Source organism: Aulostomus chinensis, chromosome 9, assembly GCF_037954235.1.
Source record: "Aulostomus chinensis isolate RoL2024-O1b breed Wild chromosome 9, RoL_Achi_v1.0, whole genome shotgun sequence".
In the NCBI taxonomy this organism is placed as follows: Eukaryota; Metazoa; Chordata; class Actinopteri; order Syngnathiformes; family Aulostomidae; genus Aulostomus; species Aulostomus chinensis.
The window spans coordinates 7,289,350-7,316,180 of record NC_141328.1 but is presented as its reverse complement, the minus strand read 5'-3'; the positions used below and the strand labels follow the sequence as shown (position 1 = coordinate 7,316,180).

The following is a 26,831-nucleotide window of genomic DNA, read 5'->3' as shown; positions in this document are numbered from 1 at the left end:
TTCCACTTCCTTATCCTGTGCACCCAGGTGTGGCCCTCTCCCACATCCAGTATCGGCAGGAAATTACACGCACCTTAAGCCCATTATCGCTTCAAAATGAACAGGCATGGGGAAGTGGAGTGGAGTCTATCTATTAGTGCCTTGCAGCATGCAATTGTGCTGTACCTGTTCCCGCTCTTAATAATGGCAAATTCATTAGGCTGGCAACAAATAGCATATAGATCATCCGGGGATCTGCTGGTGTTGGTGAAGAAAGGTGCTTCATGTAAATGCCAATATGTCTTACGGCATTCACTGTATTGAGCTGTAAATCCATTCCAACAGAACAGGTGGATAAAGAAAAATCTGTTTTGGTATTTAATGCCTACTTTGTGAAAGATACTGATTAGGATTATTCATTGTTATTCATATTAATTTCTTGACTCATGAGCCGACTCCATTTTTCTGTCATCTGCCTTTTGGATGGCACACCAGAAAGCCTGATGATTACACTCTTTCCTGTAGCAGGATATTTTACCTCTGGCTGACATGCTCTGCAGTTTATTATGTAAGATGTATATCTACCAGGGCTAGAAGTGTTTACATGTAAATGAATGGATGGATGAAATGAGAAAAGGAGTGCAGAGAGAGGGAGTTCAAGGCTCAGGAGGAGAAAGTTATCTCCGCTGTCAGCAGAGTCGATCTGCGTGTCATCAAGGCTGCTAGTTTAGAATCCATCAATGCAGAGGGAAATGTTCTGTCACAGTCACTATGGAAACAGAATCAGGAAGTACAGACAGTGGTGTTCCAACGTAGACAGACTGGCCATGAACACACACATAAAATTGAAAATTCATCCAAGTAAAGGAAAGAAATAAAGAAGAGATGGAGAGATATGCTTGGTTGGACAAGCAATGCAATGCTTGACTGAAATGATTAAATTGTAACTGGCAGCTGAAATGTGTGTGTGTGTGTGTGTGTGTGTGTGTGTGTGTGTGTGTGTGTGTGTGTTTGTATGTGTGTGTGTGTTACCAAGCACATATGCTTCTGTGTTCCATGAGTGAGTGTTTATATTTTGTATGAGTCAGTGCAGAGGAGATGAAAGCATCCTTGGGTGTCATAAAATATTAAGGTCTTGTACTTATCTGGCTCTCATCTTTCTACATCCCAGCTAAACTGTCTTGCCCCTGGGAGAGTCCTAATGCAACTCACATGCTCACCCCACTAAACATTTTCTGTGGGAAATGTTGTCTATTGTTGGCGGAAGATCCACTCCGACAAAGGTGACATACTTGGCTTGTCAGCTTAAGACAGTTAAAATTGAAGTAGAAACCTGGAGGACATCAGTGCCAGATAAAACATATGGGTCTGGTTCTAGTAATAGTCGTAAAACAAACCATTTCCATCTTCTCAAGCACAGGAGCAAGACGCATTATATCCAATCATGGATCACAGAACTTTACACTTTAGTGTATAGTTTCCATTTAGTGCCCATAGCTCCCGCCCCGACTACAGCACCTTTAATTCCCTGAAAAAAATGCTGAGGGAAGTTACTGTGTTTGTCTATAATTATAGTAATTTGCATAAGCAATAACAATGACAGAAAAATACCCACATAAAATGCTCCAACTATGCATTCTTGACTTTTTATCTAAATTTAGATAAGGTTAATTCCTGGAGGACATCTACAAAATGGTTTGATGACTGTGTTTACCTGTGAAATGGGTAATAAAAGAATGCAAAAACTGGGAAAGAAATTGGCCTGTAGTAGGATAATTTTCCGAATTCTGATCACAACCCTTTAAAGTAAGAGTTATTTTACTATTATATGTTTTTTTTTAATCGTTATTCTTTCAAACAAAACAAAAAAAAACAACACTGACAATTGAGGTTTTTTTTTCTTGAATCAAGTGATGACATGTATATTTTGGATAGTGACATTGTACGTGAGGCACTGTTGTACTTTCTAAAAATGATATCCTTAAATGGTTGCTTGAGCCCTGAATGCAGTCTGAGGTTATGCTTTAACAACTGCTCAGAATTTTTTTTTCTCACTTTTAGCATCACAAGTTGTAAGTTTTAATGAACTTACTGTGATGATGCATTTTGTACATTAACTGCAATGGAGGAGAATCAATACCCATTGAGTTGGTAGCTGCTGTTTAGTTTGTTTACATGTGGTGGGATGTGGTTATACACTAGCGAGGCTGATTGGTGGTGATTACATGGTTCTGGTCTCAGCAAGGCTTCAGTTTCTATGGATGAACACTCAGTAGCTGCTCATTATATGGGGCATATTCTCGTATTCTCTGTTGTGTGTGTGTTGTCCTGGGACTATACTATCAAATATTCTTTTATGTGTAATATTTATTCTCCAGGATTGTCAAAGAAGATACGGTAATATGTACCTTATTTGCTGCATGATAATAAGCATGAAAATTCAACATGGTGTCACTGCAATTCATGTAGTCTAATAGTCAGAAATGTCCTGTTGGTTTATGTGCATGGTATACAACAGGGTTTCTGTATGAGTTATATGTAACTAAAGTTAAGTTAGGGAAAACATTGTGGCTTATGTTACAGTTGTGAAGAAACAAAGTGGTATATATGTATGAAAGTTTTCACCATAATGAACTCTGTAAATGACCTCTTTACTATGTATAATTGTATTGTAGGAGCTGTGTATGAGGCTAGTAGGCCATGTTTTGCTCACTGTAATAAAAGACAGAGCATCAAGGCAGGGTAGAACAAGTATGTGGGTGCTTATCATGCTGAAGCCAACAATTCATACAAAGCCTGGGTCCTAGCAGGTATGCCCAGAGAGGGGCCTGAGCTGGACCAGAAAAAAGGCTTACCAACATGAGGTATAAATTTGCAATTTGTTATATCAGTAAACGAGAGCGAGTAATGAGAGTGGACTCTATGGCTGAGAAGCTTCTTGGTAACAATGTTACTGGGGTCTCGAAGGAGATGAAAGCTCCAAACAGGGTCAGTATATCATTGCCATGTTCAGTTGAAGGAAGCTCTGGTGCCGACATGATAGCTGAGCTGTGGAAGCAACATTATTCTGAGCTATTCAATTGTGTTAAAAGTGATCCCTACAAAGTGGGCAATGTTACCAACAGTGACACATTGGGAATCACATATAGGGAGGTGCAACAAGCAATTATGCAGCTAGCAGATCGCAAAGCAAGTGGCTTAGATCAGATCACTGCACAACACCTCAAATTTGCAAGTCCTAGGGCTGCAGCTCTTCTTGCAATCTGCTTTACAGGCTTTATGACTCATGGTCTGTTGCCACACTCTATGTTGTCTGTTACCTTGGTTCCTGTCATCAAGGACAAAGCAAGCAAGGTGGGAAGCTTGGATCATTATAGACCAATTGCTTTAGCCAGTGTGTTAGTCAATCTATTAAGATTTTTTTCCAAGACTTTGAATAAGTTTTAATATTGATACCACATACAACCAGTTTAGCTTCAAGGCTAAGCATGATACTGATCTATGCATCTATGCCCTGAAGGAAGTAGTTGAAATGTATAGAAGACAGAATTTGTCAGTCTCAATTCAAGCCTTCAAAGGCTTTTGACAGAATCAATCATTTTAAGTTGTTTTCAAAGCTCAGCCAAAGAGGTGTGCCAAACAGTATAATTAGGCTCTTGGCATATTGGTATGCTTATCAGCATGCAGGTCAAGTGGGGGAATGCAGTCTGCGCACCATTTGGCATTGGTAACAGGGTGTTGTGTGTGTGTGTGTGTGTGGGGGGGGGTTCTACTCTCACCTGCCCCGTGTTTAATATGCACATGAATGATCTATGTGACCAACTTAAAGCCAGCAAAACAGGATGCATGGTTGGTAACACCCAGGTAAACCATCCGTATGTATCGTATATGTATGCCGATGACTTAGCTACCTTTTCTCCTAGCAGTGCTGGGTTTCAAGAGATGCTAAATATTTGAAATATTTGATGATGACATCAATAGGCAGCGCCACATGTTATATGCACAAGCTAACATGCTGGTTAGGAAATTCCACCGGTGCTTGGATAAAGTCAAGGTAAGCATTATTTAAAGCATAATGCACGACTATGCAGACTTGGCGCAGGACACACATCTGCAGAGGGGCCTTGCATTGGTCTTAGGGGGGCCCATTTTTTTAAGTCAGAATGTAAATTCTTAGGCCAATTATATAACAACAACAAAAACAATATTGAAAAGAGTACAGAAAAACACCACATAGCTCACCATTAGAAGAGTGGGAGGCGACGATGGGCCACTGAGTTGAATCTATGTAGGATGCTCTCCCTCCATTCATTCCTGAAATTTTTTATCAAGTCTTTTTCAAAAGCCAGTTTATCATTAATATGATTTATCATATTTGATTTTTGATGGCATGTTCTCCTTGTGCCTGCATGGGTTCTCTTCAGGTACTCTGGCTTCCTCCCACAGTCCAAAGAAATGCAAATGGGGACGAGGCTGATTGGATACTCTAAATTGACTGTAGGTGTGACTGTGAGTTTGAATGGGTGTCTCTCTATTTGTGTTGGCCCTGCGATGGACAGGTGACCCATCCAGGTGAACCCCCTCCTCTCGCCTGAAAGCCGCTGGGATAGGCTCCAGCCCCCCTGCGACCCTTAACAGGATAAAGGGTAGAAAATGGATGATGGATGGATTTTCGCTGGTGAAGCATGGACTGTCTATGAACAGAGAACCATTTGTTTTATAATGCAAGTCAATAAAAAAGTTTTTTTTTTTTCCATTCCCTTTTTTCCACAAAAAAGAGCAAAGCCACATCCCCTGAATGGTGTTTACTGTCAAGTTCTCTCATGGCCAAATTGAAAATGTTTATCCAGCAAGTCAATGGAGACGCAACTTCTCAGGTGCTGCTCAAGTGATATGGATTAAATATTACAGTGCATCGGTGTTTACGGCTATGTTTCCCATTCTTAAAACCCCCCCAAAAAACAACCTGATTTTGCTGTTGCACCTCATATTTGTTAAGATGATGTCTGTTTTCGTGGCACGGTGGTGCAGTGGTTAACACTCTCACTTTCACAGTAAGAAGGTTCCGGGTTCGAGTCGCGGCTCGGGAACGGGGTCTTTCTATGTGGAGATTGCATGTTCTCCCTGTGCCTGCGTGGGTTCTGTTGGATGGATGGATGGATTTCGCTGGTGAAGCATGGACTGTCTATGATCAGAGAACATGTCCTTGAGTGTGGAGAAAGTGTTCTCACCGAGTGCAGTGCTTGCATCAGAACTCAGTGCATGTTTCAGCTCAGTAATCACATTCGGCATTGCTTCAAGGGGTTGATGGAGGTGTTTTAGAGTTTTTCCAATTGTCCATTTACCCCCATCAGGTGTAATTGAGTCTTTTATACACACATGCCAGATCCCCTGGTATATATTATTATAACTCATTTATGTTGGACTTTTTTCCCCAATTGTAATCACTATAGCCTGAGATTTTTTTTTGTTTGCTGGGTGGCTGACAGGCTCGTCCGTCCAGGCAGGCCCAACTGACTCCAAGGGCGGGTAAGGCACCCGAAGGCCCACCCATGACGCCGGATCTGCTCCTAAGTATACTGCACCCTTATTGACTAAGTATAAACAGGCTAGCATCCAGAAGCTCCAGATTGCCTATAATGATGCTTTGCGTTTACTGCTTAAAAAACCCAGGTGGAGCAGTGCAAGTGAATTATTTAGTAGGGTAGGAGTCAACACAATCCATGAATCCATGAAATTTATTTGCAGATTGAATGGTACATGTAACCTTATCATTAAGCTGCTGTCAAACCCTGGTCTTAGTATTGTACGATACCACGCTGGTATCATTGCCTTTTTTATTTTTCCTGTTATATATATATGCCTCTCGCCCAATGTCAGCTGGCATAGGTTCCAGCTCGCCCCGCCACCCTTAACAGAAAAGTGGGATAGAAAATGAATGGATGGATGGATATACAATACTTTATATATAAGTGAAATTTATTACATGGGAATTCACTCTGAGTGCTGTGCACAAAATTGGAAATTTGTGCCCATGTCACTTCATAAATTGCATTACAGTGAGACTGGGATGGACAGTTGACCTGCAAATCTTGGTTAGAATATGTCCATGATGAGGGAGTAAACAGAGACTTCAATCAAGACACCAGCAAATTGATTTGGTCACTCTCTATGCTTTCTGTCCTCTCCAAGGCGAGAGGACAGAAAACAAATCGGTTTACAGAGCAATGAGAGGAGACAAGACTGTCAACATTCATCCACTACTTTCTGTGTGGATACAGAATGTCTGGATCAAAGATGGAGGCAAGGACATATGATAATTTTGAAACAGTTTTATACGACATCAAGTATGTCACTTCTTTGTATGTCACAAAGAGGTGGCTGTTAGAAGTCAAGACATTCAGTGTGGCTAGTGACTGTCATGTCACCCACCTACTATAGGAGAACATGCAGAGGTTTCTGGAGAATTTCTGGACTTCGTTCATCTGGGAGAAAGCAGAAATATCTTCTTTTGTGTGTTTTCTATGACCTTTTCCCAGTGTGGTATTTTTCTTCATAAGACATAATCAAAGAATACAAAGGTTTACAACGATACTTGCTGGCAGTCGTATTTAGAAATGTGTGAAAAAAACAGAAAATACACTTGATATTCATCATGAGTCCATGAGCAGTGGACACTAATAAACATCGTATATCCTGTTCCTTTAGGCACTGGCTGTTCAAACAAACTCAGCATTCTCACGGCTACTTCCATTTGCAGTCAGACTCAGGCAGCACCCCAGCACCAAGTGCTCCAACTACGATTGTAAAAAAAAAAGAAAAACCTGGAGTCCTCATTGATTTAACAGGCCTGCCTCTCATTTTCTCAATAAAGAGAGGCATCAGCAGGTCTGCAGGGCTCATTTAAAGGGCCTGGGGCACAAGATGCCTTATTTCTCTGCATGCAATGTTTCCTGCTGATTATTATCCTACCAGCTTTGCAGAACAATTCAACATGTTCTGCTCAACAGTGAGCTGCCTGTGGATTCTCTCCAGCTGTAATCCATGATTCTTGTGTCTTTTGGGGATTATATGGGGGTGTTTCAGTATCTAACTGTAAGAGTCTCTGGTGGATGACTTATAAAGGGGCAATGGGCGAGAGAATTTGCTGCATCTACAAAGGCATTTTTGCCAACAGCCAAGTCTGTTGTAAATTTTCTAGAGAAAGCAGACCCTAATTAGGCCATATTGTTGTGAAACTATCTCAAAATACTCAGCTCAGACATTAACAGACATCAGCAGCCAGTCAGTCAGGGCATACAAGCCCTCAGCAATACATTTTTAGACATGGGTCCAGATTGACAGTATGGTATAGAGGTCAATCAGAAAGCATGTCATAGGTCATGATAAGCAAACGCTTTTCCCCGTCACGTTAAGACATGTTTCTGTTCTTTTCTGCCCCAGTCTAGTCAAAATCCATTCAGTTAGGAGCAAACTTCATCTAATAGACACATGTATCAAGCATGGAAGTAGGTTACTTGATTAATTTGTTGCAATAACATAGTTTACAGGAGAGAGTGAAGTGAAAATTATCTTAGAAAACCCTGAATTTTCCAGTAGTAGCCATGATTTAACAGCAATAACATGGCACCAAATGGATCTTCAATAAAAGATGAAAAACAAAATGGTGATGCCAATAAGGATGAGTGATAAAATAGAAACAGAAGGATGGGGAGAAAAGGAGGGGCTGGGGAGGAGGTGGATATTTAGCATGAGTAAGCGAGTGAATGAATGACTGGGGAGCTGCTGAGACAGTACTCTAATGTCCATGCTAGGAAGAGGAGTCAGGTGCTTGTAGAGGAGGGAATGATTTTTTTCATTGAGATAGCTGAGTGGCAGAAAAGGCTGAGTATGGCAGACCACCGTGGCCTGTCTGAATTCATATTTACACTTGATTTCATTCTCAATGTGGCACGTGTGAACATAATCAGTCGTCCAAGCCATATGGAGGGTTAAATGGTACCTGAAAGGTACCTGTCATCCAAGGGGTTCTCTGAATTTGTCCTCACTGGTGTGCAGTACCAGAACTTTCTGTTCAGAGTAATATGACTTTATATTGTACACCAGGCTGCCTATAAACAATAAACTGATTTTTCCTGGGGAACTCATCACGACATCAATTGAAGTCGTGGGGCTTCACCTTGAACTTGAATGGTACAATTCATTGCTTTCAGCTGTGTCTTCCACAGTAAACACTTTGCTATTCTTTTTGAATACTAAGTTAAAAAATCTCCATGTGACAAATATCGGTATCATGAAATTACTTCACTTACTGCAGTTCTTATTTCAATCCGTCTCCCTCTTACTAGCTGTGTCCAAGAGTGAACTGATTCAAATATAATGGTCAAAGGTCAAGGTCACTCCTACCTCTCAAAACACATTTTTGTCCACAAATTGAGGCTTGATATACTGATTATGACTACATTTCACAAACAAATTCTGAAAGAGGACACATGGGTGACATTTTATATTCAAAAGCTCAACTTCTCTGTGACATATCATAAATGATGTCATATACTCTCATAATGTGGAACAAGTGTAAGGCAAGAAGTGTAGAGCCTGTCATTCTTGCAGAATTCAGTCTTGAAGGATTTTGTGTGTACGTGTACGTGTGTGTGTGTGTGTGTGTGTGTGTGTGTGTGTGTGTGTGTGTGTGTGTGTGTGTGTGTGTAAGGTTGCTCTAATGAAAAGACAAGCTTAAACTCCCCGTGAAGATCTGTGCCCATTACCTAAATTGTTACCAACTCTGTAGCGTCCGACCCATGCCAGGGGCTTCAGTGGCAGATCTTTAATAAAGAGTGAGCCTCCTGGAGTGTTAGTTATGTTTTGGACAGGAAAGATTGGAGGTACGAGGGAGTTGTAACAAACAGTCGCCTCGCTCCTTGCTCTCTGTGGGAGCAAAGCAGGGTGATGGATTAGGCATGAGGAGTGTCCGCTGGTTTAATGACAGGTCCAAGGCAGCCTGAGGAGATGGTTTTAATCATATTTGCCTCCTCATTACCCTCCCTTCTGCTTCCTTAGTGCTGCATTGGGATATCAATGGCAGCCAACTGCCCTGCTCATACAAGAACAACACAGCGCCAAATACCATACACTTGGAACGCTCCTTATGAATGATGCCATTTCAGATGGCTTTACTATGTTTACAGACCCTGCTCACTAGGAAAGGCAGCCACATTGTCAAAAGCTGAGTAAACACAGTATTCCCTTGATGAATTTCAGCAGACATTATGTAAATTGTGCTGAATTGTGTAAAAATGTTAATAACTACACCCATGAGATCTCCCTGGATAGCTCTTGCTGATGTAAAATGGTAATTTTGATGTTTATTGCAAACATCCTCATCGCCAAGCTAGAGCTATAGCATAATTCACAGATCAAAACATAGAAGGGAAAAACAAAGTCATAATTAATCACGGTGTCAAAGCAGAATTGATTCAGAATTGGCCTTAAGGAGCGGTGGATCTTTCATAGTAAGCAGACTCGCGACCTTGACAACAGTGTGTTGGGCATAGACAGCTGGCTCTTATCTCCAAGGAGACCTGCTGGAAGTGTGCCGTGACAGCGATGTGCCTATCATTCTTTTCAGCCAACCTCATCCTCCTTCAGTAACATCTAAAAAAAGAGGCAAAGCATCTAAACCTCGAAGGATGAAAAAAAACAACAACTTTCATTTGGCAGGGGCCTTCAAACCTTCATGTTTACACATCAGCAGAGTTTGTGCCTCCGTGAGAGCTCATTATTAGTGAGGTAATATTTGTCTGCCTTTTTGTCCCTTGCTCTGACAGACCTAAATAACATGTTTGTTGGACAGCATTATATAGCACTTTTCTCAAAAGTGTTTTACAACCCACACACACGCACGCACACACACACATTCAGATAGAGGCTGCCACATAAGGAGAAAGTAGAGTTTCACTATCTTGCTCAAGGACACTTCTCTAGGAGCAGCAGGGACTGAACCGGCAACTCATTGCTTAGACAGCCACTCGACCTCAGAGGCATGTTGTTTGGTCACTCAGTCCACTATATTTGATAGCAGGTTTGATTGTGGTTCAGACATTCAGATTTCCCTTGTTGTCGGGGTTAATGAAAACTTCTGTTTTGCCCAGGTTTGAGGGCAAGGGGATTTACGTTTTACTGCTGCATCAAAGCAAAATAAATAGTTCAATGCAGAGAAAACTGATGGCTTTTCTAAGATGCTTTCTCTTCTGTCATATCTCCAAATTCAACTCACCTTATCATCTGCTCGATTTTTTTTTCCTATTTTCTTTTATCTCATCATTATTTCAAGCCCTTGTGTCATTTTTTGTGGTCTTTCTTTTTTTTTTTTTTAATTGAAATTCTCCCTGCTTGTTGCTGTGAGCGATGTGAGTGGGGCTAATTGCATTTCCAGCAACCTTGTTAATGACAATGTTGTAATGGCTTTCAGCTATTATTGAATTGACTTTCAACACTGCTATTCTAGTTTATACAACTGCCATTTGCTTAAAAGCTTCGCCTCTGTACTTTTGAATAAGCTGAGATGGTTTAAAATGTGCATGTGTTAACAGGTTTAATGCTATGAATGAAATGAGTTCCCAGAAGACCCCATGGGGACAGATTTTTCAAGTGTTTTTTTGCTGTGCGTATTATTTTATCTAGTGTGCAGGTGTCACTGTTGTTTGTCACTACAAGGTGGATTTAAAACCTGAACACAAAGTTCCAGTACAAGAGGTTGTTTTTCTGTTTGTTTGTTTGTTTGTTTATTTCATTATATGTTGTGTGCAACTTACTTTATTTCAGAAAATGTGTCCAGGCACTATGTGATTGAAAGAGTGCTCTTACAGTTTTTATGTTGTGCCATCAAAATGAGACCAAAATTAGAAACAACATTGCTGATAAGTCAATGTTTTTTTATTTACAGACAAAAATAAATGCATTGTTCTGGCGAGACCATCTGTATCCATCAAATCAAGAGCTGCTACCTTAGCAACCACTCCTACCTAGAACCAATATGAGAAAATGAAAAGTAATCGACCAATCAGAATTGTCCTCTGCCATCCAACAATAATGTAGTTTCTGATTGGTTCTCAATACAGCTGGCAAAGCAGATAAGTAGAAAATGACCTCTCCGAAAGCAACAGGTGTTAATGTGAAAAAGAGAGCTGTAAGTGCAGTTATAGCAGACATAGCATGAAACAAAAACTGGAGTATGCAGTGGCATGCGTTGTTAAATTGACTGGCTGAAGGAGCTTGTCTGTCATGGCCAGTATTCCACCCTCTCCCAGTGGTTTTACGTAGGAGGGCTTATTGGAGCTCTTCCTTTGAGCTCCTGAGAGAGGGATGGTATCACCAGGCTCCAAATACATTGCTTAACACAAAACAACTTCACCGCATGACTTCAAGTTCAGTGCAGTAAACCATGAAAGGAGCTGGGACAACATTGAAGTAATGACCACTTTAGTCACCGTTTGAGTCCTCAGAGAATCCAAAACCACTCGAAAGATGTGGTTCCTCTCCTCACCTCTCTCATTCATTGTTCATCATTCTCTTTCTTGTCCTCTCGGGTAGTGATGTGTGCATGGTAATTGTATGGTGAATTACCTTCACACCACCATCAGTGCTAATTGATTTTCACAAGAGCTTTCTTATCCTTATAAACGTAAAGAATTGCACTTTGAGATATCCATAAAATTGTATTGCTTAGTCTCAGACTGACTTTTAGCATCTAACTGTACATACCACTGCTCGTTTACTCACATACACTTTTGGAATGATACATATAACTATTTGCTTACATAGATGTGGGATTTCATAATGATGTTTTGTTTTTAGTGGTGTGTGTGTGTGTGTGTGTGTGTGTGTGTGTGTGTGTGTGTGTGTGTGTGTGTGTGTGTGTGTGTGTGTGTGTGTGTGTGTGTGTTCATGTGATGGACAGAGGTGCCTGTTTGGTGTGACAGTATGACAGTGTGCCAATCCCTTGTCTGGACCTGCATTGCCACTTCACTCTCCTTCATCTTCGGCTCTGTATTTATCTTCCTTCCACTGGGCGATTGTGTCGCATTCTTCTTAACTGCCTTTCCTCCTGTTGTCCTCAAAATCTTGTAGCCCCAGTAGCTATTCTCCAATCTCAGTCAAATCCTTTTCCCTGGTCCTTATCACAATGGGAGTTCAACAGTTCTCCCTGCAGAGGCCAGTTGAGAGAGCAGGTATCCTTCACAGACAAGCTTCGGTGGAATAGCTTTTCCCTTTTAAACCTTCTTAGTGGTTTGGTACCTGAGTTAGGTGGGATGGAGAGAATAAAAGAGAGAACCTGGAAGCACACAAGTTTACCAAGATCACAACATGTTGTGTCTGAGCTTTAGCTAAACTCCTTCACTTGATCTGTACTTGAGTGATTCTCCACTAGGTGCCTTCTTTCCGGCAGACAAACCATTCATTCCACATGCTTTGAGATTGTTGGCTTCATTGATAATATGATAGGCCTCAGCTGTGTCAAGGTCTAAAGCTGGATTTGTTCTCCTGTACCAGTGTGAAGCTTCTTTAGACACTGCCTGAAATGATAGCATATGGTAACCACCATGTTGTGTGATTGTGCAGCTTCGGATGCATTTTCTTAAGTGTTTTCATTACTGCTGGAAATGTTTGATGCTGAAGACAACATGTTGTAAGTTGAGGCAGGAGTCCAGTTGCCAACTGTGTGATCTAGCAAAGCTGTTAGTGAAGTGAACTTGCTGCTGTTCCTCATGCAAATCTTATTTAGCACTGTAAATACTACACTCCTGAAAAAGAAACACCAGTGAACACCTCTGCTAAGGAGGTTGTATGGACACAGAACATATTATCATTCAATCTCATTCATCCATGAAATGTTCATAAAAATCACCACATCCTACCAGAACAGTCTTCAGAACCCAGGATCTACAAGTTGATCCAGATCACCTCCAAACACGAATAACTTGTTGCCTGTAATATGAGTTTCTGATATCATGCAAACAATACTACATATTAGATATCCTACAAACAAACATACTGTATGAAAGAGATAACAAATCTGTTCCACTCCTCAGTCCCGGGAGTTCACTGAAACATCCAGGGAACAGTTGTCGTTCTGCTGCTGTCCCTGGTTTATGTGTGTGTGGCATTCATACTCAAGAGATTCAAACAAACCCAGGGTGAAAGCATTGGCTGCAAACTGTCACGTTTTGATTGACAAAAGCTTGTGGAGGTGATTTGCTGAACATCACACTGACAATCGTCTGTCGTGGACTCTTTCTGAACTTGAAGGAATCACGTCTGGACTTTTCCTATTCACTCTACTGAACATGTGACTGTGCAGAAGAAATATACAGCATATCAAAAACACTTTTCTCACACTGGGTTTTGCATAGAGTGAGAATTCCTTAGTGGGTTGAGAGGATAACTTAGCTGAAGCTGCACTATCCAGCACACCACATTGGCTACCCCCATAACATATTTTAATTTTCGGTTTTAATTCACCCTGTCTTAAATAATTCACTATGTAAATGTTTAAGAGCTTGAGAGCTGACCTGACCTAACCTGGCATGAACCTGTTTGTCTGATTTGACTTTTCCATTTCCCCGAATTTCAAACTTGCATGAGAATTGCAACCGATGGCTTGAGAATTACATCCAGCTTCAGGAGACATGACTCAGCCTTATCACACAGGATTGCACGAGTTTGGCACACAGAGATTGAGACTGGCTTTACTCGCTCTATCCTCCAACATTGCAGAAAACAAAAAGGCAGAAATAAATGAATACAAATTAATGTTGTCTTGACTGCGGAGATGCCTGGAGAGTGTAGGGACACTGGAGGATGACATGGATTTTCATTTCTGGCTTTTCCCCTTCAGCTAATATTTAAACACTCGAGCTGCAAGAGCTGAAAGTCATAGCAAAGTTCTTATATTTAATATGTTAGTGTAGAAGCCATAAAATATATATTCCTGTTTAGTTGTGAATAGCATAAGAGAAGTAAACAAAACCTTGTAGCGTGGTACAAATCCAGAATGTTTTAAACGATATCAACACTCATTTTCTAAATGTCATTGCAATTAAACAAGAAAGCACTTAGCAAATGTTTTCATTTCTGCAATTTGTTTACAATTTACTTTCAATGATAGATTTCATCAACTTGAAAGACAACCAGTCAACCATGGTGGTCCAGAACATGTCTCCCTAATAAACATGTTTTAAACTCCTAGAATTCTCGATGCAAAGCCCAGTACGTTCCCTACATCCTTGAACAAACTACCGCGAACTTAGTAACTTTAACACCACTCATAAAATGCTCTACAATTGCACTAGCGCCGACTTAACTTCTTTAATAAACTAATGTTATGTTCAGTTGCTCTGCCGTTTTAACAAAATTTTAATATAATAAGTTGATATTTGAGGACTTTAATCCAGCCTTGAGAATTTTTCATCATGCACAACAGAAAGTGTTGCTTTAGTGAAGAACAGCATAACAATTGATGTACTTTATCTTGCTCTTACATTTTAGTCCAAATCATTTGGTTTTTACAAATGCATAACAATTAATGGATTAACATTATTTCCCGAACATGCATGTTTTAGGGGGTTTGCCTTATGTGAACAATGATAAGGAAGGAGCAGTATTTATGTTTTACATAAAGGTCATTATGTCAGACATTTTCACACTGTGTGATCACAATAAATGAAAAGTTTCAAAATAAACAATCTAGCCACAGGTCGATGTACATTTTCTCTTTCATTCTCAAATCCTGTTGATATTGTTATTGATGTTTGTTTTTTTAGAAAATTGACAGGAATGTGAATGAGAAGATGGGTTATGGATAATTTTCTGGATTGATTTAGCAATGGTATAAACAACTGAAGAATGCAACAGTTGGACAATATTTTTTTTCTGACAGTTATACTGTTCAACCTCTGTGTAACCTTGAGTTTACGTGTGTGTTTTGATTATTTCAAAATTTAACATGATGTTAAACGGTTTGTCAATAATACAATGCTTTTAAGAGTGGACAAGAGAGGACAGGCTGTTAGATTTATGAAATCCATGGAGCGGATGAGCTTTTAGGCTGTTGAGGAGATTCAAGGGTATTATTTTATATCCACATTATGTAAAATGGGCAGTCTTACCTTTTGTGTCTTTTGAGGGCTGTAATCAGTCTAGCTAAAGCTTAGCTGTTCATCATAGCTGATTCAAAGAGATAAAGAGGATCCAACAACACAATCCATTCAAATAAACTAGAAGTGCATATGGGGAGCTCAGACCTCCGGCAAGCTCTCTGTAATATCTCCTGAGAAATTAATGAAAATGTCCAGAAACAAGACCTGTTGTGTAAAAAAAGACCAATATCATAACCTGCAATTGGACATATTTATGTGTATGAATACTACCAATACTTATGAATCAGAGGAGCAGCACTGGCTTCATCCACAGGTTGATTGGTCTCATCATTTAGAGGCAGTACACTTGCGCTTTACTGAAAGTAATGCATGATGAAAATATGAGTTTAAACAAGCAACAATGTGAGTTAAATTTAAAGTTGGATTGACAGAAATGTCCCGCAAGGGTTTGATGGTAGAGGGGTAGTCTTATCAGCTGATGTGAATGGCCTGGAAGTGTTCAACTGCAGTTGGAGGTTACCATGGTGATGTTAACCGCTTGTTTCTACTAAATGAGACATTATTCGCGGCAGGCCAGATCATTCCCCCCCTGATCTGGCAGTGGAGGTTGTAGTAGTTCTGGATCAGCGCCTGTGTAAAAGGGACAGCCAGAAGGGCGGAACAGCTCATTTATAACACAGATGCTTAAATACGTCACACCTCTGTAGCAGAATTCCCAAATGCTGCATCACTTCACACACAGCAACAGTATTATACAGGCATTTTTCACAACAATATTTCAGAATCTCCGTGTAAAAGTGGCTAAGAAGTCTGCACAGAGAAACCCAAACCACTCTCACCTCACTTTTATGTCTTTTTCGTTCTCCTTTTTATTGTTTCCCTCCTGAAAAAAAATGATTCATGCATCCGCTCACTGAGTTCTGTCTTGGCTCATGCTCCACCCCGTCACAAAGTTTCATGAACATTGCCCTTAGAGTGTTTGTGTAATCCTGACAGACAAGACAGAGGAAAGGAGCACTGAAAACCTCCCTGGCGAAGCTGAAAATTTTGAAGCGTAACATAATCAGACATATAGGTTATTGGTCATGACAGCGTCCTTACTGACAAAATGGCTTGATGATGCCATGGTGTCTACTCAAATAAACTGCTTTCCTTTGTTCATGTCATCAACTGCTTCTTTCATTCTCTTAAATATATATAATAAGCAAAACATCTATTTTTTTTTCCTTAAGCTTCCAACAATTGTCAGATACTCAATGACTGATCTGCTAAAACTGCATTTTATGCAGAGTGAAAACAATGAGACAATAGGGCAATACAGAGAAAATATGATGCCAGATAAAGATGGGTCAAGGGTGTGCTAACATAGAGAATAAAAACCAGGGGACAGGATGGAAACCGTGGTAGAAAGTAAAATAAGAAAAATCTCTTGCTGGACAGCTTTCGGAGAGGAAAAGAAAGAGAGTTGATGGGGAGGAGGAAGGAGGGTGCCACTACTTTCCATCCACTGTGTGATCTGTGGGTGGCAGTGATGACTGATGGAGAACCACTCTAACTGAAGGTCATATCTGAAGCCCTGCCATTTTAAACTGCCACTGTCACGGGGGAAAGGATAAATAAAGCTCAGATTGTCGTGTTTATTCACCTCCCTTTCGCTGTGGCTTGGAGGAGGGACAGACACATTAAGCAGGTTGAAGAAAATGGAAGACATGAATGTCATTCAGCTTTATAAGCACGATTTATCTTATCAGACATAATCATACTCTACAAAAGATTTACTGACATTATCAATTCTATTCAATTTAAATAAAATGCTGGGGCTCCTTTGTTATAATGTCTCCATTTTTTCAGTACAACATAACCGATGTTTTGGATTTACTTTTATAAAGTGCTTTTCTGTTATTTAATGATGTGTCTCTCTTCCAAATGTTGCTACACACAGTGAGTGATGGGGATGAAAGGATAGCTTTTCTTCAAATCCAGCTAAGACGGATTTTGGTTATCATTGTGATTATTCTGTACAAGACAGATCAGACAATGGTAGCAATTACATAACCATTTGTCATCAAATCATGTTCAGCCCAAATAGGGTGAAACTAATTTCTGGAGCAAAATAAACTACAGCGGGCAGCTTTGAGTTTGGTTTGCCCAGATTGTCACTAGGCTTAAGGACAGCAGTCTGTCAGTGCTCCAATGTCCCTGCAGTCTGGCTGGGACACAGAGCTTTTCGTCTGGCGCTAGAACCAGAGCTCGAGCTGGAGGTTCAGACGGGGTTGTTATCCCCAGGCAGGGCAGAATGCTCACGGCCAGGCGACCTCGCTGCCCAGCCTCTAATATCTGATCAAGAACCATCTGCTATGGCTGCCAGCGCCCATGTGCTCCCACAACCCCATCTAGCTGTCTGACCTGTCCAAGGAGAGCCCCATGGGACACCAAGCCATTAGCAAGCTATTAGAGACATTCTGATCATCATTTGAAAGGGAATGCAGCACATGGAATGATATTGTCATCATATGGATAGCTTTTTGCTGCCATGTTTATTTAGGGAGAGGCATGATGCTGCCTAGTTTTTCTAGCCTGTTTAGACTGAGAAGGTGTGCTTTGGTAGGGGCATGTGGCTTACTTCCACCAAGGAGGAGGACATCTGATCAATGCTGTGTGTGTTTTTTTAGCATGATATCTCAAAACTTAAAAAAAAAAAAATCATTTAAAAAACTATTTGATGGAAAGATGGTAACTTTTGGAGCTACTTCAGATCCAATTGTAGATGTTGCATCCAGTATGTAGTCAGTGTAAATGAATGTTGATCAGATTCCTTGAGTTCATGTGAAATGGTCAAAAGACGAACTTGACGGCTTCTGGGAAATCATCCTTATCACATTCTCTATCTGTGATGTAGAAGAACATAATGTTCAATATCTCGGAAACATTTTGGCTTACTTTGGAGAGATAAGTATTAAGTTCCTGAAGATGGTATGGATTGTGCTCTGGATCCGTGATCCGGAAGACTTACTTCAGGCAGCTGGGAAGAAAATGTATGAATAGATGTTGCTGATACTTTGTTCATATTCTGTATCCAAGTAGCCATCTTGGGAGACACTCTGACTGCTTTCTCGTTATCAGACCACACCATACCGCTGGAAAGCTGTCAAGGCGGAACCCATTTTATCTTTTGACAGAATGCATGCAATATAAACAGTAGAAATACTGACATGTATGTTCAAAGTATCATACCGTGGAATTGCAATACAATTCAATCCAGTAATTTAACTGGCTCCGATACTGCTGAGTTACAGCAAAGGTTGAGCCATTCTAACTTTTCAGCCAGACGACTGTGTGGGTTCTTCATTGCCTGAATCATCTACAGTGTGAGCCTTCTGCTCTATAAAGACAGGTGTCATTCAAGTGATAGAAGAGGCTTGATTTCATCATGCAGGGCTAATTTGCATTAACATAATTAAGAGGTCATTATTTCCAAGTGTGGTAATAAAATAACATTTTTTTAGTGTTTTTATTACACTGATAAGCTTTTGCGGATTGGACATTTACGGTCTCATATGAGCTTATAGGCGTGTACACGAGCACATGTTGAAAATGCCAAATATGCAGTTCACATGAATATGAAATGCCTTGGTGAACATTTCAGCTGCAACTTTGTGTCAGGCGGCAGCCTCCGCCAGGCCTTGATAACAGTTGGTTAATGGGTAATGTGCCACACAAGAGTGATGCTGCACTTACTGTTTTCATTTTGTTGCTACTGTGCAGTAATTAATCCAGCTGAACCCTTTGTGCTCACAAAATAAATGCTTTCCATTTTCATTAATAGACAACTCATTAGTACATAATGAGCAAGAAGGCAGAACTCCCCGCTCTCCCTGTGCAGTAGGTAGCAGATGAGCATGCGCTCGGCTCAGCTAATTAAAACATAGGATTGTTTCCTTCTCTGGAAAGAGCTAGTGCACGTGTTTTTAAAACATTAGTTTAATGAATCATGGTGTGTATGTGTTACATACCAGAGGAGAAAACGTAATACAAATACTGGAATTCATGTGCGGTAAATGATTGCCTGTGTAGCATGGCCCACAAGCACTTGCAAATTCAAAGAGCAAACTGTTCATTACAAAACATGCAATTAAAAGTTTTACACCGTGGTGACTTACAGTTTTCATGTTTTGACTCGTGAAAATAAGATAACACTTTGTTTAATAGATTATTTCTGCTGGAGGTGAATTATATTATTCCATTATACCATTATTGTAGAGAGGTATAGTTGAAATTTAGTGAATATGACTTTATTTACTTTATTGTTTATTTTGTTGTTGTTGTTGCAGCTATTATACGCCACCAGAAGATTGTATTTTAAGACCAAAAGGCAGTGACAAACTGCCTCTACTTGTCTGGCTGATGGTCTTTGACTGCTCTTAAGTTGCATTTCATCACAATTAAATCATTCCAACTTCCTGCTAAAGGTGAAATCTTGCTTTTTCTGCCAATCAGGTTGTCACTTTGTAAATAACAGTGATACCGACTATTTTCTTGTGAGATGTGAAGAAAAAGAAAACTCTAAGATGGACATCCAGGGTTGAATTTCCCCTGGAAGTGACAGGAGCTGTTATTGCGTGCAAATAGAACATCATTTATAGCGTACAGGGATTTATTTTTTCCGGAGGCAATAATGTTCGTATTAGTGTGTCTCAGCACAACATAGAATGCTTTCTGTATCATAAATGATTTTAAGTGATTTATTTAGCTCATCTGATATGAGCTGTATCATCATTTAGTATCCCCTGGGTGAGGTGCATAAACGCTGTGTGCTCACAAAAACATGCAGACGCCGTTTTCTACACACCCCCAAAAAGAAACTAAGAACATCCAGTGAGAATGTGTGTATGTCCACACTCTGCAGAAGAGACTGATAATAACATTAATTCATGCAAAATTATTGTTACATTACTATTTCAATATGTGTCCTTAATACCCAATTTCATGGTGAATATACAGAATGAATCAGTGCAGACCTATTTACATTCTATATGCTGAGGGAAAATATGAGTTTGACACATAACGGCATGTGATTGTGGATTGAATTGTGTGATGATGCTCATGAGTTTTGGAGAAAGGTGAGCGGGTCCTCATGACCACCTGTGGTTTGCATTCCTGAACTTTGCACACTTCCACCTCATGCTTAAAGTCATTTTATTTGATTGAAACAATCACTTTAGTTCTGAGCTCCGGGTCCTGGACCAGTCACTTTATGTCACTTATTTTTATTTATTTATTTGTTTTTGGTGGTGCAACTGCTGATGGCGCTAAACAAAATAGCTTTCCTCTTTACCTCTCCAACTGCCATTTCAGTTTCACCTGGGGTCATATTTTATTTTATTTTTTTGCTGTCCTTTCATCGCCCCGTCCAAAGTATGACTGAACTCTAAGTGATTCACATAAATGAGCTAATTAGCGGTGTGTCAACCTGAATTTATGGCTGTTTGTGTGAGCAGATGTGAAGTTTTGAATATATGAACAAGTAATATTCACACATCTTTACAGATGTGGCAAAAATAATGTGAATATGCTTGTCTTTGTGTATATACCAACCAATATTTACATACCGGCCAGTTTTAGTCATGAATTTACACAGAGATTTATGCATATGGCTGTATATCATTACTATAGAGGTCAATGGTTACAACAGACGTGTGTCACCATCCTTCACTGAGCTCCTCAGGTCTTTAACTTTACCTGATGAGCTGTCACAGTGAGCACGATAGAAGAGACAAGCGCTGTTGAAATCTAGACCAGCTATAGTATGTTGATGACATATCATTAGTGCCTGATTATTTGAAGAATAGTCAATGCAGTCTTCACAATTTTACTGTATATAATGTTCCATCAGTGACACATATTTAGGATATCTGTGCATGTCCATCAGCTAACTAATGCCTTCTGGTGATAACTGGATCGCCTTTTCAAGTTCTATGGACTCCTTACTTCATGATGGTGATCAAATCGAACCTAATTTCTTTATATAATTAAAACTATTCCGAGAGTGGATATTAGACAACTTGAAGAGGGCAATCGAAGTCAGGTTTCCAATAGCAGTCCAATTTAATCAGTCTGGGATGTATATGTAAAGGATCAGGTGGTGGTTTGTCAAACACCAATCCTACTTTTGCATTATCAAAAAGCTTGTATGCATCTGCAAGAAGGTTCCAGGTTTGAGTCCTGGCTCCAGCACGGGATCTTTCTGTATGGAGTCTCCATGTTCTCCTTGTTCCTGTGTGGATTCTCTCCGGTACTCCAGCTTCCTCCCACAGTCCAAAGACATCAAGAGGGGATGAGGTTAATCAGATACTCTAAACTGACTGTAGGTGTGACTGTGAGTGTGAATGGTTGTCTGTCTCTATGTGTTTTATGTCTCTCTCTGCCCTGCAATGGACTGGTGTCCTGTCCAGGGTGAACCCCGCCTCACACTCGAAAGCCGCTGGGATAGGCTCCAGCCCCCATAAACTTGAACTGACAGTGATTACAGCGGTTCAGCCTTCACAGAGATGTAGAACTTGATACCCAAAATTTGACATCATACACAAAAATTTTCCATACTCATATAAAGAAAAATACTTGTAATAGTTTGCCGTACTGAAGCTTTTAAGACAACAAACCATCAGGTCAGATGATGGAGGCCAATAAGAGTAGTAAGTAATGAGCCCTTTATCTTTCAGTGGTGGGACAGACTTTAAAAAGTAATCATATACAATATTAATTAGTGCACAAACATGAGTTAAAGTAAGGCTATTCCTCCCAAGACTGATCTCTTTGAGTAATGAGGATGTCGCTCATGTTAATGCCAATGTCTCTCCTGTGTATGATTTATTGCCACTGATCTCATAAAAATTTTCATGAATATATCAAACAGCATTAATTTTCACAAAAATCTTAAACATGTTGTGGGTCTTGTCACCATACAATTTCTTTAATTCCTCAGGAAATATGACATGGACTTTGTTGGTCTGATGCAAAGTGCCCTTCAAGTTATATACCAGTTTATTCTGAATTCTCTTTTGTGTGCTGTAATGACTGCATAACATCTGTAGAGCCCTGAAAATCAACGTAAAGAAATACAGAAACTTATTTTCTATTCCATTTTCAAACTGTGAATTCATAGTTGGCTGAGTGAATAAATGTAAATGTAATTTCAGAGATATTACATCCTGAATGGTACAGCTTGTACCTTACCAACAAATCACATAAACAAGGCTCCCACTGCGGATAGAAACCACATAGTTTGTGACAGTAAGCAATGTTCAAAGTGTGGATTAGAAAATATGTTGGGAAGAGGAAAGTAAAAAATGGGGAAGAGAAGGAACATTGGAGTGCATCAAAGATATTTCCCCATTCAAACTAAATTCCTCACACTATGTTTATGGCTTCTAGACTTGTGCTGCTGTGCCAGTTCTTCATTTCAATATCCTGTAAAGGTAAAAGGAACGAGCTCATTAGTTACAAAAGCGAGGAATCCTTCTCAATCCAGATGAAGCTTGTCTTATTAACGGAGCTCTATATTTTGATGCACAAATGTGACAGATGGTACACTATGTGCCAAACTGTGCAAAAAAACGCTGACTTAAGCCTAATGCCGACTATCACTTATGGTACAAAGAGTTTTGTGCTACTCAGCACTTTTTTGCAGTTTTGCAGCTCTTGTGGTGTTTGTCATATGTGAGCATCATAGGGAAAAAAAACATTCTCTCAGACATGAGACTTCAAAAAGTCACATGGCAAAGACAGACTGCTGAGGTGACCATGTAAAAGCTGGAATATCTTCATCAACCGTGTGCCAGTTACCACTGCCACCTGCGTCAAATCCGCCCTGGAGGGAGAGGATAGTTGGTTATTTACTGGTTTGTCATCTTTACTTGCTTTCCATAGATTGACCATGGAAATCCCATGGAATGCGTAGAAGTAAAAAAGCAAAGTTTTTTTGATATATGTGAATGATACTGTGTGATACATTTTCACATGTAAACAAATGCTTTAGTTTAGTTTATTTGGAAAAGCACTTTGTGCAATTTAACATTGATTATTTCCGGAAGGGGGGGGGGGGGATCTTCCATCTGTAGTCTTTCAACACTCGACTTATAATAACGTACCACATGAGGAAACAAGAATAAAACAGAAGAAAATACACGACACAAATTCAAAGTGAGCAGACAGCACTGGACCATTGCAAAATATGTTAAAATCCATCCTCCTAGGGTATAAATGTAAAAACTAACTCAGAGGAGTATCACCTACCTAACATAAAGTGCCTAGTGTTTATCAAAGGAAGAAGAAAGACGATAAATTGCCTGATCTTGGATATATTCAGTAAGTGCACAGTAAGTCCTTGCCTTTGCATGCAAACAATGCTAATTCGACAGAGATGTATACCACCAATGGTAATTAGTAAGGTAAACAGAGAGAGCACACGCAAAACGCAACACGCCACAATCACTCATACACTGCACCAGCCCGCACACACTCGGACAGAGATCACTAACAGCCACCGGACTGTAATCAGCGCTGGCAGAACTGGTTACTCAGGAGCCATTTTTTAACATTACGGCCGAAACAATGATAATGTGTGATATTTTTTATGTTGACGGAGAGCCTGTTCCATTCTTTTATGGCCTTACATGAAACGGCAGTTTGAACAAAAGCAGAGCTTTGCTCGGGAACGTTGCAGTCCTCTCTGGAGGCAGACCTTAGGGCATTGGTTCTCCTTTTTGAGCAGGGCTGCACAAAGTTTTCTTAATAGGGTGGTGTGTGTGTGTGTGTGTGTGTGTGTGTGTGTGTGTGTGTATGTGTGTTGGTTGGGCGGGGGGGGGGGCATTGTTGAATGTTTTATAAATAAAGTGAAGTTCTGGGTGAATGGAAAGATTGTCAACACTTAATATTTTGTACGTTAAAAGCATATTACACTGGTGGAGCTGTCTCGGGCTCTTGTACAGAATTTTGCAGAGCTTGCCCTTACAGAGATTTAATTAGATGTAATAATGTTTTGTTTGCCTGGTTCCAGCATGGCATACAGTCCTATATATAAGAAAGGATCAGCAGCTTCTGTTGTTAGAGTCTCTGAGGTGGCAAAAGTCTTTGTACCTATATAAATAGTGGCCTTTTTTATGTATATTTTAAATTTCAGATTGAGTCAGGCTGGGTTTAGTCCCCAGGTGGCTTTGGCCCTGGAATTTGATAGGGATGTGAGGATTTTCTGAACATTTGATTTGCTTACGTGTGAAAAGTGCTGTACGAAACGGTTCATGAGACAGGGGCCATGCATGACTGAGTAGCAGAAGAGGGGCTGCCTAGTTCAGAGACAGAGTAAATAAGTCAGTCATTGAAAAAGTTTGTCATCACACTGAGAGATGTGTGATCTCTTGAGCCTTGAAAGTGACATAAACCCACCAGAAACAGTTTCATGTTGACCAAATAGTTTTTGGTTTCTGTTGAGCACAAGAAATTTAAATGCTACTGTTGTTTTTAGTCCACATCCCTATAGGGGCCCCATGGTAATGTGATCACCAGCATGAATTTTAATGAAATACAGGAGGTTGATAGAATTTAGGATGTGGAACAATCGACTAGAGTTTGGAATTTGTCCAGATCTGAAGATTATATCCCCTTAGCAGACATACCAGTGTGCTCTCTAGTTTAAACGCTAAAGAGTGCATCATCTTACAGGAGGCTCAGACTACATGTTGCTCTTTTATTGGTTGTTGGTTTTTTTTTTCCACAATGCCACCATGTCAGACTACACTGTACATTTCACCCTGTCTTGGCTGACAGACTTGCAACGCCACAAGTGTGATCCTGACGACATCGTAAGCTGTCATCATCTCTGACAGTGCGTGAGTTCATAGGTCTTTTGGGAGGCAAGCAATAACATGTCAAACATGTTAAGACATGTAACAAATAAGTCCACTTAACCTATCCAAATAATGTTATATGGTTATATATACTAGCTATACTAACTTCACTGTAAGTAAACACACGGCCCTGTGATTTTATTAACTGGTCAGGATCAGGATTTCAAAATAGAATGGAAAAGCAACAGAAAAAATTCAGACAGTCTTGTTTTGTTGATTTGGGGTCATGAGACTCAGGAAGCAATGTTGATTATGTCACGCCACAATCGTGTTTGTTGTTCCGGATGTTCATATTCAGGCCTTACATGGACGGCAGTGGTGCAGTGGGGTCAAAATTTGACTCAATTTGTGCAGTCTGATTCAGCCAGTAGCGACATCGATCTTCTTTCTACCTCTGTTATTTGAAACATGTTTTCTCTTTGTGTAAATGTGGCACTGTTCAACATAACAGTAACGATACCAGCGCAAACGTCAATAATCATTTCCTTCTTTATTTATGATCTGGCAGAAGATTCTCTGTCAATGCCATTATAGCTGCCTTATTTGAAAAATCCAATAATACAAGCAAATAAACTTCACTATCTGCTGCAGTGCGATTAACATGAATGCAAACTATCATTTCGTGCAATTTCACGTTGACAGTTGTCAGATGTCAAAATGTGTCTCTTTCCTGTTTACGAGCTTTCCCTGTATTGGATCAGAAGTGTTGTTAACAAGCAAATTGCTGCCATTTTATTGGGTAAAAGCATCAACACAAATAAGTCTGATAAGTAATTTGGAATAGTGAAATCAGTTTTGTTTTATGTTTGCCTCTTGCCTTGTTTATCTTCCAAATTAGAGGTATCACAGTGTATTAAAATCATATGATACAAATGTACGAACCTACATGATTGATTGGTCAGTCTTTCTTTTCACTTCTACTCTCTTTCTTTCATCCGCTTTGACAACGAGAGGCCAAATATCTGAGCGAGCACTTAAGGAATTGTTTGTTTTCTTCATTTTGTGAATCCATCTTCAGGATTGCTTAAAGTGTCCTCAGGCATGCTTTCGGGCAGCTAAGCTTGCATCCCTCAGGTTTGGAAATACAAATTGGCATATGGCCTACATTACAAAATACTGAAACCCACGAGTGCTGTTGTGGGTGCATGGACACATCAAAATGTCACTCAAATATTCACTGCAAATTAGTCTCCAAATGCGTATAAGCCGCTGATAGCAGGGAAGGAATGCAGTAATCGATGACAGATGTTTCTGTAGGCTATAACACTAAACACTGGCGTCGAGAGGGAACAAGTGTTTGCTGTTGATTCTTTATCATCGTGCTGGTGTTTATTCATTATTCAACTGTTAAAGGACATGTTACGGGTTTTTAAAAAAATTCTCCCCTCTAAAATATATTGTAGGATTAACTCGTAACAAAACCCCAATTGTTTTTGTCTGATCTCATCTTGTGAACGTGTACTTTAAGAACAAGTAAATTATGAAAAGCAGTAGAATAAATGTTGTCTGATGGTCACTGTTTTTGTCTTTTTTCATAGAATTAGAGCCTTTTCAATTCGTCCTTGTCATCCTGCAAAATTGATACCCGTTTTTAGTTTAATTAATATAGTTCATCCATGACCATAAACAAAGTCTGGAATGCATTTTTGCACATCAAAGCTTCCTTTTCCTAGGTTTTACAAGCATAATCAGTGATCATGTTTGGCCCCTGAGATGGAGCTGAAACATGGATGACCTACACTCATCACAGCCTCCTGTGTAGACACACAAACGGAGCTCAAGCTGCTGCTAG

At 40.0% G+C, this 26,831-nt stretch overlaps 1 protein-coding gene and 1 long non-coding RNA gene across 2 annotated transcripts in view; one reads left to right on the top strand and one right to left on the bottom strand.

The window, feature by feature from the left end:
• The window catches only part of LOC147255633 (cadherin-4-like), a 243,318-nt gene that overhangs the window by 82,787 nt on the left and 133,700 nt on the right, over positions 1-26,831 (top strand). The gene's annotated exons all lie outside the window — the stretch shown is intronic.
• LOC147255635 (uncharacterized) lies at positions 5,117-8,437 on the bottom strand. Its single transcript, XR_015117863.1, has 3 exons — positions 8,386-8,437; positions 6,412-6,464; positions 5,117-5,164 (listed from the first exon to the last, which is right to left on the bottom strand). It is a non-coding gene; the product is annotated as an uncharacterized LOC147255635 (long non-coding RNA).